The following is a 15,176-nucleotide window of genomic DNA, read 5'->3' on the forward strand; positions in this document are numbered from 1 at the left end:
TGTGTGTGTGTGTGTGTGTGTGTGTATATATATATATATATATATATATATATATATATATATATAACAACACATATAACAACACAAAAATGTGCAACATAAGAAACAAAACAATAACCCCGCTTTCTCTTCTACCTGACTTCTAATCAAGTTCCGTCATCCTGATTTGACCTCCTGACAGAGTAAGCCACCCAGCCCCCAGTAATTCTCATAGTTCCATTTATGACTTGAGGCGAGAACACTCCAGCAGATATTTGCAATGAGAACCCTGATTTGCACACGGCATACCTTTGCACACATCACCTGAGGTTGGAAACTTAAATCCTATGGATATGGGCACTTTGATTCCCCCTACCCCACACTCTACACCAGGGTTTCCCAAACTTGGGTCTCCAGCAGTTTTGGGACTACAATTCCCATCATCCCTGACTATTGGTCCTGCTCGCTAGGGATTATGGGAGTTGTAGTCCAAAAACAGCTGGAGACCCAAGTTTGGGAAGCCCTGGTCTTCTTTCCTTTGGTTCCTTCCCTAGGTGATTGACCCGTTTAGGAGATCTCTTTCTTAAGCCTCAGTGTTCCGTTTTGGTGGCAACTATCCTAGCTCAGATGGCTCCAACCTTTGGTCAGCTTAGCTGCCCTTCATACCCTCCTGCCCCCTTCCTTCCTCCCTTCCCTTCTCTGTTATTTTTATCATCTGTTTTAGTCAGGATCATCAGGCAATGCACAGCCTTTTGCTCCTACTTCACCTGTAGGACTACACTGGCCTTCATTTCTCTACCACAGAACGCCCAGGCAACCCCATGGGCTTGGCACCCAAGACAATTTACGAGCATCTCCCTTGGACGAACTGTGTCCCCTTGGAACTTTGCCTGAGTAATCAGCCTTCTGTTTCTGTGAAAAGCAATGCATCCTTTCCTGTAATAAATTGTATATTCTTTTACTCTAAGCCTTGGTCTTTTGTCTGATGATTCCGCCTGATATAACTATAATGTATGTTTAATTTGCCCTGTGGTGACCCTGACCTAAAGATCTAGTGCAATTTCCTCCAGTACATGGGTCTTTCTTGCATTGAAGGGGGCTGGACTAGATGACCCTTGGGTCCCTGCCAACTCTACGATTCTGTGATTCTTCAACACAGGCAGGCAAGGTCCCCCAATAGCAACCTGGCCCAGGAGAAAGTAGCCAAGACAGGCATTGGGGTAAACTCCATGATGCCGTGGCCAAAAGATTAGAAAAGGGAGGCTGGTCTAGTACAGGCACCCCCAAACTTTGGCCCTCCAGATGTTTTGGACTACAATTCCCATCTTCCCCGACCACTGGTCCTGTTAGCTAGGGATCATGGGAGTTGTAGGCCAAAACATCTGGAGGGCCGCAGTTTGGGGATGCCTGGTCTAGTACTTGGGGACTCACTGCTCACTTTACCCAGTGATCTGTGCCTATCTATAAATTTGAACCCGAACTACCTGCCATGTCTAGGAAGCATGCAAATATCTTTCACAAGCTGACTACAAACAATCACCCCTTGGTAGGAAAAAAAATAACACAATACTTAGAGTGTGTGTATGTGTGTGAGAGAGAAAATAGTACCTTCTGAGATCTCAGCCACCTCTGTCACATTCCTGCCTGCAGATTTCTGAACATCTGACAGTTCCTGTTAATTTAGTCTCACTCCCCAGTTCAGCTCCCCATATGGAAAGCTGGAGTGATTTTTGAGTAACAGCAAGTAATATCTAAAGTGGCAGCAACTGGCAACTCTGATACTGAGCTTGGTTGCAGCCATTACCCAGAATCCCTCTGTTCTTTTTGAGAAGCAATTACAATTTCACAGGTTGGAATTAAAATTCCCTGCAGTATGCAATAGAGTAACAAACTGTCAAAGTGATTTCAAGCTGCTAATCTCTCACCGTGGAATGAGTGAAAATAGAATTCCTCGTACCCTGTGTACAGGGCTGACAACTTAAAAAGATTTCCAGTGCCTCTGAATACATGTGGGAGAACAGCATGGTCTGCCCACACACAGAATGTTTCCTAATATGTGATGTCTATAAAAACCAGCTAATAGCCTGCATGTTTGTTTGTTTGTTTGTTTGTTAAAAAAAAAACCTTGTCATATTGTATGTACATTCAAGGTGTCACAAAGACCAACTCGCTACTTACGCTGGCAAATGCAGTATTCTATGGTACAATCACAGTGTGGTACTTTCTGCCCATCTCTCTTACCCTGGTGCTACTCAGTAATAGTTTTCCATTCAGTTACTGTGGATTAACATTCTTTAAAGTGGCAGATACCCACAGCTGACTCTAGCCCAGACTGCTGAACTACAGGCCCTGAAGCATCACAAACAGAGCTTAACAAAACAAGATGTGAGGTTATAGGTACTGTTACTGCCAGGGTTTTTTGTTGCCCCTATTGTTGCTGTATCCTGGTCTCACAATTTTAGCATGGCTATACTCACAGCAAACATCTCTGTAGAAAACAAATTTGTGGTGTTGGGAAGCTTGTGTGCAGAAATGTGAGGTGTCAAAGGATAGGCGGGAACCTGTGGCATTCCAGGTGTGGCCACACTACAACTCCCATCATCCCTTGCATCAGCCAAACATAGGCAGGGAAGATGGGAGCTCAAGTTCCTATAATGTATGGACAGATTGCCCGCTCCTCCAATAAATGGACCAGGGACAACAACCCTAAATGTTATCATTATTACATCACTATCCATGTAAACGGAGATTTACAAAGACTGAGAAGATGGGTCCTCAATGGCTGGCTAAGGAAAATGGCAGATGCAAGGAGCAGAAATAAAAAAAGCTTAAAAGAAAACAATGGGTGGTTTTCTGTGCATTTAGACATAGTTACAGTAGGATATGGGCACTAGAGGGGTAGCATAAAGGCTCTGCAAAAAAAAGTGACTGGCACCAGGTCCCAGTCATCCAAAAGCACATTCTTCCCTGGGCCATGCTTTCTGAAGGGGGAAGAAAATGGCCTAATTGCCAGTTAGATTTGTAAAGTCTTTTTTTGTTATGTTTGCCTTGACTGGGGGAACTGCCTCATAATTGCTGCTACTTCATTAGTATTCACAAGGCCGGGCACCAGCAGTTAAAATGTATCCATTAGCTTTTCAGCTAGCACAAACTCCACAGGCCTTAGGTGAACCTCCCTGGTCTCTGAAATGAACTGTAGCAAGAGCAAAAGGGAATTCCTGCAAGGCTGGCTTTCTTGAGCTATTTGGGAGGAATATATAAGCAAAGGCTACTCCTCTCAACAGCTTCAAGCATTTGTGCAGGTTGCCTTCTCCCCACCCACCCCTTAACTGCATAGCCCAGGCTGTGACAGCTAATAAGAGGGTGGCATAGAAAAGATGACAGTGGCACTACAGGTGTGAACTGGTGCTTAGTGAGCACCAAATTTAGAGCTCAATAGCTGGCTGGTTTTGTTCAGAAGAGTTTGGGGTTGAAGGAGATATGATGGATACATGCATACTAGTTTCTTGTTGATGGAAGCCAATATGGGCTTCTGATGCAATCCTAATTACCTGCCCCAAGCACTGAGGTATGCTTAGGCAGTTTCCAAGCTTCTGCCGTCCTTCTCAGAGATTCTTTTAGCAAACCGCTCAAGCTTGGAGCTTTTGCCACAACTTCCAGAGATTTCCTGACTTTGGCTGTGTAAGGGTTCCCTGCTGGGCTGACATGGATCAGAACCTGAAGCAATGTCTTTAGACAGCAGGATTCTGACCACTGTGTGTACAGCCTTCAATGTATTCTAGGCTTGTGCTTCCCAGAAAGGCTGTTCAAAGGTCTCCTTCCCCTCTGCTATCTGTGAGATCTCAAACAGTGCGAGAATGTGAGTTCCGAGAACTACACAACCTCTTCCACTTAGAAACTACAAAAGGCAGGTGGTAGTAAGCAGAGTGGAATGAATAATGTCAGAGCAACACCTATATGTATGTTAAGCATCATATAAATGTGATGGGCAATACACACAGGAAGAGGAAGAAATAGGGCAGAGGCTTGAGAACGTCTGCAGCCACTGCTACTATCTGATAATGTTATGCTGTGAGGCATCCATTGCAGCCAAAGAGCTGCCTCGTTCACTCAAATCACTGGCAAAACAGCCTGCACACTTGAGCACGCACCCTTCTGCTGCATACACACTTGCTAATCTGGCATGTAAGTGCAAGGGATATACACTTTAAACCATGACAGTGTACCCAAGCATGACATTGAAAATTGTGTTGCATTCAAAATATAAGAAGCAGGCTCGTGTATCTTCTATGCACAAGATATGCTTTATAGATAAATAAGGTTACTGCATCCTTAAAACAATATCAAACCCCAAAGCATTAGATCGGTTTCAGACAGAAGAAATAGGGACAATGCTACTGCAAATCTATGAGACCACTGTCCAAATAAAAGATAGGTGAACTTCATATTGTTTGCTTCACATTACATTTATGGACTGTAGCTTTTGAATCATCTAGTTTTGTATGGAAAGTTGTGGCTCTATTTTTTCTGAGAGCGTGTGAATGTTTCAAATACATATCTAACAGATTGGCTAACAGATTGAGGTTGAATCCTGACAAGACAGAAGTTTGTGGGGGACAGGAGGCGGGCAGGTGTGGGGGACTCCCTGGTACTGAATGGGGTAACTGTGCCCCTGAAGGACCAGGTGCGCAGCCTGGGAGTCATTTTGAACTCACAGTTGTCCATGGAGGCGCAGGTCAATTGTGTATTCAGGGCAGCTATTTATCAGCTCCATCTGGTACGCAGGCTGAGTCCCTACCTGCCCGCAGACTGTCTCGCCAGAGTGGTGCATGCTCTAGTTATCTCTCGCTTGGACTACTGCAATGCACTCTATGTGGGGCTGCCTTTGAAGGTGACCCGGAAACTACAAATAATCCAGAATGCGGCAGCTAGACTGGTGACTGGGAGCAGCCACCGAGACCACATAACACCGGTCTTGAAAGACCTACATTGGCTCCCAGTACGTTTCCGAGCACAACTCAAAGTATTGGTGCTGACCTTTAAAGCCCTAAACGGCCTCAGTCCAGTATACCTGAAGGAGCGTCTCCACCTCCATCGCTCTGCCCGGACACTGAGGTCCAGTGCCAAGGGCCTTCTGGAGGTTCCCTCGCTGCGAGAAGCGAAGTTATAGGGAACCAGGCAGAGGGCCTTCTCGGTAGTGGCACCCGCCCTGTGGAGCGCCCTCCCATCAGATGTCAAAGAGATAAATAACTACCAGACTTTTAGAGGACATCTGAAGGCAGTCCTGTTTAGGGAGGCTTTTTAATGTTTAATGGATTATTTTATTTTACTTTTCTGTTGGAAGCCGCCCAGAGTGGCTGGGGAAGCCCATTATTATTATTATTATTATTATTATTATTATTATTATTATTATTATTATTATTATTATTATCTCTACCTACACTTAACTGAGCAATTTATTTCTATAGCAAAGGGAATACACAAGCTTTCAAGTTTACACTACATATGTCATCACGCAGCCTAGAACAGTTCCCGATTCTCAGAACCTATTACAAACACAAATACTTTTAGTAATTTAAATTGGCCTCGCCACGAGAAATTTAGCACATAAAAAAAATGTAATCTAGCATGAGCGTTAGAGATTTTGTAAACATTACAGAAGTCAATGCTGAATCCATTGTTCTATGAATGTAAAAAAGGCTAGGTATTTTGATTCCTAGGCATATCTCTTAAAGGTCCTGGAAAAGAATCAAACCATCTGTGAGGAAGTGACTGTATTGAGACATCCATTTAGCCTATAAAAACATCTTGCATTGTTTACTTGGAAAGAATGGGCATTAGCACATAATCAGCTGTGAAGCTAATTTTAAAAAGGAAGCAGTTGTCCTGCTTATACCAGTTGTTGTTCATCACCACCACCAACGCTGCTGCTACGGTTCAAAGTTCTGCTTCCTTATAGGTGAAAACGTGGACATGCTCATAGCTGTCAAAGTAGAAATTGTTGAGAACTCCACACATTCCATTTCTCTAAGGCAAACCTGGTCCCTGGCTCTGATAAATTTATCTGCCTGTAGGCAGCAGAAGTGCTATCTCCCAAAGAATCAATACACCTGAGACCTCCCCTACAAACTTCTAAGAAATACTACTTTGGGACACCACGAGTGGGGGGGGGGGTGGCGGATGAGAGACATAAAAAAACAATTTGTTGCTCATGTTTCTCCAAAGTGCTTTTTCATGGATCTTGCCACTTGAATGTCTCAGTTGGAGACTGTTCTCATTCACCACAGACCTCTACACATTCAGTTCACTTCCCTGCAATTACGCGTACCTTTACAGCACAACAAATATGGCTTTTACTTAATCTTCTTGGAAAGCCAAACCACCAGGCTGCTTTTAAGAAATCCTCATGGGCCAAAAACAGTGCAGTGCTACAGTTTTAGAGTGTGTGTTGGCTTCTTAATGACATCTCGAAGAATTAGGGAAGTCCTCAAAATTTTCTCATGTCATTCTGTACTGGTCTCTGAAAGCTGTGGTTCTTGGACTGACCTAGTTTCACAGCGTTTCAAGTGCTTTCGTTCCCCTCTTATCGGTTTCATACTTCTGGATGCATTCTGCCGGCTACAAGATGGGCAGTGTACTTTCTCACCCTTGGTCCTTTACCCCTGAGAGGGTATCGCCACAATTCCAATCTCATTCTCTATTTTTGCAAACAGATTCCTGGCTCTTAGCAGTGTAAACAGAAGAGCTGAGTGTAGAGAGACATTTAAGGCCACGTTGTGTGACATTTTCACACTTGAATAGGGGTTTTTTAAAAGCCTTAAATTCCTACAGATTTTATTTATGTCCAATGTCCATAATTTAATTGCACAAGTGTCCAGTTCTTAATCCAAGGATAAGTATGATTGGAGCAGTGCTTTATCTGAGTTTTTGAATAGGTTTTAATCCATTTGAGCAACTGGAAAAGGGGTGTGCTTGTCCACCTTGCGAGCTTCATGAAAGTCAGAAATATATTCTGTGACACCTGACAGGTACTTGCACACAACAACAGCCCTTTGGACCCATGCCTCTGTGCGCACACACACAAAACTCCAAAACTTGGCTTTTATTCTTGTTTTGGATAGTAAAAAGGCTAACAAGATTGACAGAAACGTTTTGCCAGATTGTAAATTGGTCCCTCTATTTTGCAGACCACCTTGCTCTTTATGGACAGCTGTGGCAGAAGCTGTCAGAAAAAATAATTATGTACCTGATCTTCTTTGCAAGAATTCACTTCCCTTTCTGATGTTGGTGAGGTTACACATACATTCTGCATAATTTTTGCGCGCGTGTGCACACTGGCATCGAGTGCTTTACCAACCCAGCGAAGGCTACATGCAAACACTCTTGTCAGCATGTACAACCTCTGGTTTAATCTGAAGCTGCCATTGTGGAGTCGTCATGTAGGGAACTGAATAGGGTCAGAATAAATTTCTCCCTAACGGTACAGATGGACACTAGGAAACCAAGCAGGTGTGTTGGAGCTAATCAGACAGAGGCTCAGCAGGGTATCTAAAATCTCTGCTGGCACTTCATACCCCCTCGAGGAGTTCTTAATTAAATAGCTTTCTGTGTGTATCCTTTTGTTTTATCTGTTGCCAGTATTCTGTCCCTTCCTGTGGTGGGCAGCTCTTCCAAATAACCCATCAGTTTGCGGCAATAATCCCGAGGAGGAGGAGGAGGAGCAGGAGGAGGAGGAGGAGGAACTGCTTAATTATATAGGATAAGAGAGAAAGATGAGAGCATACTTTGGGCAGCTCAATAGTTAACAGAGTTTTCTGTTGCTGAGGAGCCAGAAAAGGTTCCTGGAATTCTGTTGCCATATCAGGTCACCATTAACTGGAAGTTTATGAGCAGTAAGTTCTGCTGAACTCCTGCAACTGAGAAATGGCTCTGAACAGCAGGAAGACAAACCTTAGGCAGGCAGATCTCTGCTTCAGCTTTCCAAGTAGAAGACAGCCAGGCAGACTTGCGGAACCCAGCTGCATAGGAAACAAACCCAAATCTGAGGGCAAATAGGAAGCTGACCACCTACCAAAAATATGGCTTGGTTAGTCTAGAGTCAAAGCTGCACCATACATTGAAAGCACATGGTCCACGCCACCCCAATAATACTGGGGGTTGTAGTTTGTTAAGAGTGCTGAGAATTGTAGCTCTGTGAGGAGAAACTACTATTCTCAGAATTATTTGTGGGGAAGAAAGCCGTGTGCTCTGAATGTAGGGTGTGAATGCAACCCTGGTTTTGCTTGATATTGCTTTTTCAGAGCCCAGCTAATAAAGAGCAGATGTGTGAGGAAGGAGATAGCAAGGAGACTTATACTGACTCAGACCATTGGTCCATCTAGTTCAGAATTGTCTACTCTGACTGGCAGCGGTTCTCCAGGGTTTCAGACCCAGCCCTACCTAGATACCTTCTCTCCCAGCGCTACCTGGCGATGTCAAGGACTGAACTAGGGATGTTCTGCATGCAAAGCAGATGTTCTACTACTAAGCTATGACCCTTCAAACTACTTTAATCTGTTATTATAGGGCAAGACAACTAGTGATGGAGATCTGTAGCAAAATATAATTCCCTCTCCCTCCACCACCACCCCTGCTGCTCCAAGGCCACTGATGCCCTAGCAGGATAAAGCTGGAATTCATCCAAGAATTGCTAAGGATAACAGGTTTCAAAAACACACTGCCCAGAAGCAGATAGATATCCTCATGAGCAAGATATCTAGAGAAAACCAATCCCAAACAGTAATTATTATTTACAGAGAAAATAATCATCGCAAGCTGCAGATGGAACTGGTGTTATTCTCATATTTGCATTGCAAAAGAGACACTCAAGCCCCCCCCGTGTCATTTTAACTGGTCTTACCCAGCTCTTGCAAAAATGAAACCCTCTCCTTCTTCACAACAATGCAACATGATATTGTAGGGAAGGTGGGAGGTGCAGGATAAAATGAGAAAGCACGGTAAAATAAAAATGAAGTATGGGGAGGTCTATCGGAGTTGGATTTTCAGACACCCAAATAAACTAATGTAACCCCTCCAAGTTTATATAGAACGGATAGTGTGTGTGTGTGTGTGTGTGTGTGTGTGTGTGTGTGTGTGTACAAATCCCATGAAGCCTCGCAGAAGCCATTGGTTTCAGCCTAGTCTCCCTAGGCGCACGCTCCGTTTCCTGGAAGTTACTTTTTTTCTTGCTGCATAGACCTGCTGGGATGCCAAAGCCTCATCAGAGACTGAATGCTTTGGACAGCTCAATACATATCCTTAGGAGGACCAAGATGCTACCTGGACTTTTATATTAGACATCCAGTAGGCTTTGCTACTCAAATAAGCAACTTTGAGAGGTCATAGATCAGGCATCCCCAAACCTCGGCCCTCCAGATGTTTTGGACTACAATTCCCATCTTCCCCGACCACTGGTCCTGTTAGCTAGGAATCATGGGAGTTGTAGGCCAAAACATCTGGAGGGCCGCAGTCTGGGGATGCCTGTCATAGATTGTTCCAGTGCAGAATAACTACTTGGACCATCCCACATGCTTCATGGTGATAATGGTCGCTTACCCTGCTCAGGGGAGGGTGGCAGTTGCACTCCATCATGGGCTCCCCCCAAAAATCCATGGGGGACAAAGCCATTGGGTCCTCGCCTGGCTAGCCGCGTTGGATGGCAGGATAGCCTGCTAAGTCTTAAAGGCTGGCTGCACACATAGGTGGAATCCTAGTCCACCTATGGCTTGCATCACCCCAACCCAAAGCAAATACAATTTCTGGGCACCCTGTTAGAGGTGGTTAGATCAGCGTTTCTCAACCGCTGTTCCGCGGTACACTAGTGTGCCGCCAGATGCTGGCTGGTGTGCCGGGACATGCTGGGGCGAAAAGGGCGATTTGCTGCCTTGTCACGTGCCGTCGGCCTTGGGCAGCCCCTCACCCCAAAAAAAGAGAGAGAAGAGGCCAGGCGCTGCAGGGCGCTGCAGGGCGCTGCAGGGCGCTCCGAGCGCTCGGCACTTTGGAGCGCTCCGCTCTGCAGCCGCCAGCCTTGGACCGCCCTCCCCCCCCAAAAAAAAAAAGAAGAAGAAGAGGCCAGGCGCTGCATGGCGCTCCGAGTGCTCTGCGCTTTGGAGCGCTCCGCTCTGCAGCCGCCGGCCTTGAGCAGCAAAAAAGAAAAGAAAAGAGGCCAGGCGCTGCAGGGCGCTCCGAGCGCTCGCCGTTTCGGAGCGCTCCGCTCTGCAGCCGCCGGTTCCAGGCACCGAGGCGGCAGGCCTCGGGCAGCCCCCCCCCAAAAGAAGAGGCCAGGCGCTGCAGGGCGCTCCGCGCGCTCCCTGCTGCTACAGCAGCAGCAACAGCAGCCGGTTCCAGGCCCCTCTGGCTGGTTGGGGCGCTCGGTGGTCTCGCTCTACAGGACATGGAGGTATGTCTTATGGAGGTGGTGTGCCTCGTGATTTTTTTCACGGAACAAGTGTGCCGTGGCCCAAAAAAGGTTGAGAAACACTGGGTTAGATGGAAGTCTCTGTCCAGAAGCCAAGTTGGGGGGGGGAGCCATGTCCTTTAAATGAGTGTTGAATATGTTTTAAATGTATGGTGCTGATCAGCTGCCTATCTCCAAGGAACTAGTTACAGGTAGGTAGCAGTGTTGGTCTGACGTAGTAAAAAAAAAAACCTTCCAGTAGCACCTTAGAGACCAACTAAGTTTGTCATAGGTATGAGCTTTCGTGTGCATGCACACTTCTTCAGATACACTGAAACAGTGTACTGAAACTCTGTTTCAGTGTATCTGAAGAAGTGTGCATGCACACGAAAGCTCATACCAATGACAAACTTAGTTGGTCTCTAAGGTGCTTAGTTGGTCTCTAAGGTGCTACTGGAAGGAATTTTTATTTCTTATCTCCAAGGAGCTCAGGACCACGAGATTATCCCATTTCCTAAAGAGTCCTCTAAGGGAGACTAGGCTGAAACCAACAGCTTCTGCGAGGCTTCATGGGATTTGTACAATTCTGTTCACTGCACTTTGGAAGCAAATCCTATTGGTTTCACTGGGGCTAAATGTATTCAATATACTGTAAATATTTAACATTAAGTTGCAAAACTTGGGCCCCTTGAACACTGTACTATTCCAGTTCTACAGCAAAGGTTATATTACATATGACAGGTGCATAGGACCAACCTTTGCCAGCCAGCAATATACACCACAGTATTGGGATTTTTGAACGTCATCCTGAAATTTCTCCAGCATATTAACCTTCACACTTATGAGCACAAAACTACTGATAAATTTAAATAACTTCTTGATTCCCCAAGTCATTAAAATAATCCGTAAAGTGGTTAAGCAGACTGTGAAAGTTCCAAAATATTCATTAGAGACTTTTGCAAGCCAGCACAACGGATGACCCACCAAGCTAAAAGCAGCTCACCAGGGGTTCAGTAACTCCCCTCCTTTCTCCCCTCCTTTATTTCCTGCCCCCTTCATAGACTGTAAAATAGACGTGTTGTCAAGTGCGTGGCAGAGCCTAATGCAGGAGCGGGACAGCTCAGAACGAGGAACCAAATGCAGCCCTCCAGCCTTTCTATCTGGGCCTCAAGACTCTCCCCGGGCCATGCCTCCTCACCAGCCCTGTTCTACTCTGTTCTCAAGAATTTCTGCATGGCTAGAATGTGTCCTTGAACTCTGATGGTGCCTCTTGCTTGCGTGCTTTGTAGGAGCCTCATGTTTTTTGCTTGGCTCGAATGTAGCCTGTCATACAATGGTAAGAGTCAAACACTCGTTGCTCCACCCACTTTTGCCTTTGGCCCTGCCCACTTCTGGCAGGCAGCGTAACACACACACACACACACACACACACACACACACATGCAAAGGTTGCTCATGAGACAGTGTGGCTTGTGTGCTGCAAACAACTCCCCACCTCTGCCATAATGCAGGCCCAGTGGGCTATGTTTAGTTTAGTGCAGGGGGTGGGGTGGTGGCCCTCCAGTCCTGCATATCTGGCCCTCAGAAGCAATGTCTGAGAAATCTTAAGTCTATTCACTACTGATCTAGAGCTTATCTGAGTCCCTCTTCCACCATATGCTTTAGAATACCTTTCTTTCTTTAAAATATTGTATTATTGTAAAAATGTTAAGGCCAATGTATGTGTCCTATTTGTTACAGGAGACCTCTTATTCCACCATTCCCTTGACATAATTATATTCTTGTGCTGTGACTAACATATATTGTAGGATGCTTTTTCTTTTTCCAAAGGCATCCAGATTGCAAGTGATGTGCCATGATTGGTTAAGTATAGATATTTTAATGAGCTCTAGCAATGGATTTCCATCACATACAGGAATGTAATGGTACCATATCTCTCTTCTCCTTCACGTTGCCCAATCCCATTAATCATAAATGTCAGCAGAGTCTCTAGATGACTTCCTGAATTTTGACGAAAAGCCTTCATCCCTGCCTTTTAAATTCCAAGGTCAAGGATAATGTAACATTCTGAATAATTATTGGCATTATTTTACTTTGACATTTCAGCCCTGCTTTCCATCGAACATTCAACACAAGGAATGAAGAAGAATGTCATATTTCAATTCACTGGAGGAATTGCCCCAATTAAACCTGATTGTAGGGATATCAGAAATGATGCATTAATTTGGCCATAATTTGCAAATACTTCATGAAGGGGAGTGAAGAACTTTCATTAAAGGCATTAAAAGGTTTATCGTGACAAGACCAAGCAATGTTTTAAATTCTAATTCTTCTCCCTAAGCTAAGAAAATAATGTGCTCTCTTCACTCATGGGAAATGGCCTACTTGACAGAGTATATGTTTGCCCAAGATGCTCTCTGCTTTAATTTCAGTTGAAAGGTCAGGGTTATAATTTTGTTGTGTCACTGAATATTAAGGATATCCTTTCAAGCCTTTGTCACATTGTTAATGTCTGCCGTTAAAGGTCCTCTGGGCTGCTTGAGATGGAGAGAGGGCCACTATAAAACATCATTTAAAAATTAAGAAGAATGGTACATGTGGATGCTAACAAAAAAAAAATCATTTCCATCAGTTTTTCGCTACTGTAGCTGATGCAGCTACAAAAGTCTGTGAATTAATTGGCCATTAAAAAATAGCATTGCTAGAGTTTTTGTTTTGGGACCAGTTACATCAAGGAGCTAAATTGTTTCGCCAGCACTCCAGTCAATAGAATAGAATAGAATAGAACAGAATAGAATAGAAATCTCATTAAATATTTATTATAAAACTGCTTTGCTCACTATTTGTAATGTATTGTCTTATACACAGTGATCCTGTTTTATTGCTCAATGCTTTGTTTAAGTTTGTTTGCTCACTTAGTATATTAATTGGTTCCTGCTGTCCATACCCTTTCTTGGTATTGTTGTATGAGATTCATAAGCAGCTTTTTTGAGCTGGGCTCACCTTTAGACATACCCAAAAATTTATGGCCTGTCTTCTGGCTCTGATCCTGTGCTCAGTGTACTCTAGACTCTGCCCTTCAGCCCAGATGGTTCCACCCCTAGGTGTCCTCTCAGTTCTCCTCCAACATCAAGAGATAATTCTAGCAGCAGCAGCAGCAGCAGCAGCAGCAGCAGCAGCAGCAGCAGCAGCAGCAGCAACTGAGGCAGCCTCATGTAACCACCCAGGTCAATCATTGGCCAGGATGGATGGCGGCTAACAGATTGAGATTGAATCCTGACAAGACAGAGGTACTGTTTGTGGGGGACAGGAGGCGGGCAGGTGTGGAAGACTCCCTGGTCCTGAATGGGGTAACTGTGCCCCTGAAGGACCAGGTGCACAGCCTGGGAGTCATTTTGGACTCACAGCTGTCCATGGAGGCACAGGTCAATTCTGTGTCCAGGGCAGCTGTTTATCAGCTCCATCTGGTACGCAGGCTGAGACCCTACCTGCCTGCAGACTGTCTCGCCAGAGTGGTGCATGCTCTAGTTATCTCTCGCTTGGACTACTGCAATGCGTTCTACGTGGGGCTACCTTTGAAGGTGACCCGGAAACTACAACTAACCCAGAATGCGGCAGCTAGACTGGTGACTGGGAGCGGCCGCCAAGACAACATAACACCGGTCCTGAAAGACCTACATTGGCTCCCAGTATGTTCCCGAGCACAATTCAAAGTGTTGGTGCTGACATTTGAAGCCCTAAACGGCCTCGGTCCAGTATACCTGAAGGAGCGTCTCCTCCCCCATCATTCTGCCCAGGCACTGAGGTCCAGCACCGAGGGCCTTCTGGCGGTTCCCTCACTACGAGAAGCCTAGTTACAGGGAGCTAGGCAGAGGGCCTTCTCGGTAGTGGCACCCACCCTGTGGAATGCCCTCCCACTAGAGGTCAAAGAGAACAACAACTACCAGACCTTTAGAAGGCATCTCAAGGCAGCCCTGTTCAGGGAAGCTTTTAATGTCTGATGGATTTCTGTATTTTAATATTTTGTTGGAAGCCACCCAGAGTGGCTGGGGGAACCCGGCCAGATGGGCGGGGTATAAATAAATTATTATTAAAATTATTATTATTATTATTATTATTATTATTATTATTATTATTATTATTACCACTGAGCAGCTGTTTTGGGGGAATAGGAGTGGTTCCCTCTCCTGAGCAGCTAACTGCTTCTGTTGCAATTTTATTTTCTGATCCTACCTACATGCATAGCTGCCAAGTTTTCCCTTTTCTCGCGAGGAAGCCTATTCAGCATAAGGGAACATCCCTTAAAAAAAGGGATAACTTGGCAGCTATGCCTACATGTGGGTGCAGCCCAAACACAACTTGGTTCCCCCAGGCATAGGCTCACCCCCTTCAGAAAAACTATCAGCGCAGCAGACAAAATCACAGCAAAGCCAAACAGTAGCATAACAATTTGGGGTGGGGTGGGGTAGGACTCAGCAGAGTGGGTAAAACTCTATTAAATCAGGCCATTCATATTCCATGCTGGAATGGCAGTACAATTAAAAATATCTTTCCCTGGTGCTGCAAAGTCAATGCAGTTGGCATCAAGTGCTGGATTGCTCAGCTCCAGTTGCTCTTGGATGAAACAAATTCTCTACATCCATTTCACTTTTGGAACAGAAATTGCTTTGATCATGCTGTAAGAATGACCTCTGCTGAGACAGCAGCTTTTGACACCATTGGCAGTGGTAACCTTCTGGATAGTTGTTGGGGATGGGTGTCC

At 45.1% G+C, this 15,176-nt stretch overlaps 1 long non-coding RNA gene across 3 annotated transcripts in view; it reads right to left on the reverse strand.

Annotated features, from left to right (window-relative positions):
• Positions 1-15,176, reverse strand: part of LOC118090507 (uncharacterized) — a 91,805-nt gene that overhangs the window by 20,988 nt on the left and 55,641 nt on the right. The window lies entirely within an intron of this gene.

The sequence above is a fragment of the Zootoca vivipara genome, chromosome 8 (assembly GCF_965207765.1).
Source record: "Zootoca vivipara chromosome 8, rZooViv2.hap1.1, whole genome shotgun sequence".
NCBI classification, from domain to species: Eukaryota; Metazoa; Chordata; class Lepidosauria; order Squamata; family Lacertidae; genus Zootoca; species Zootoca vivipara.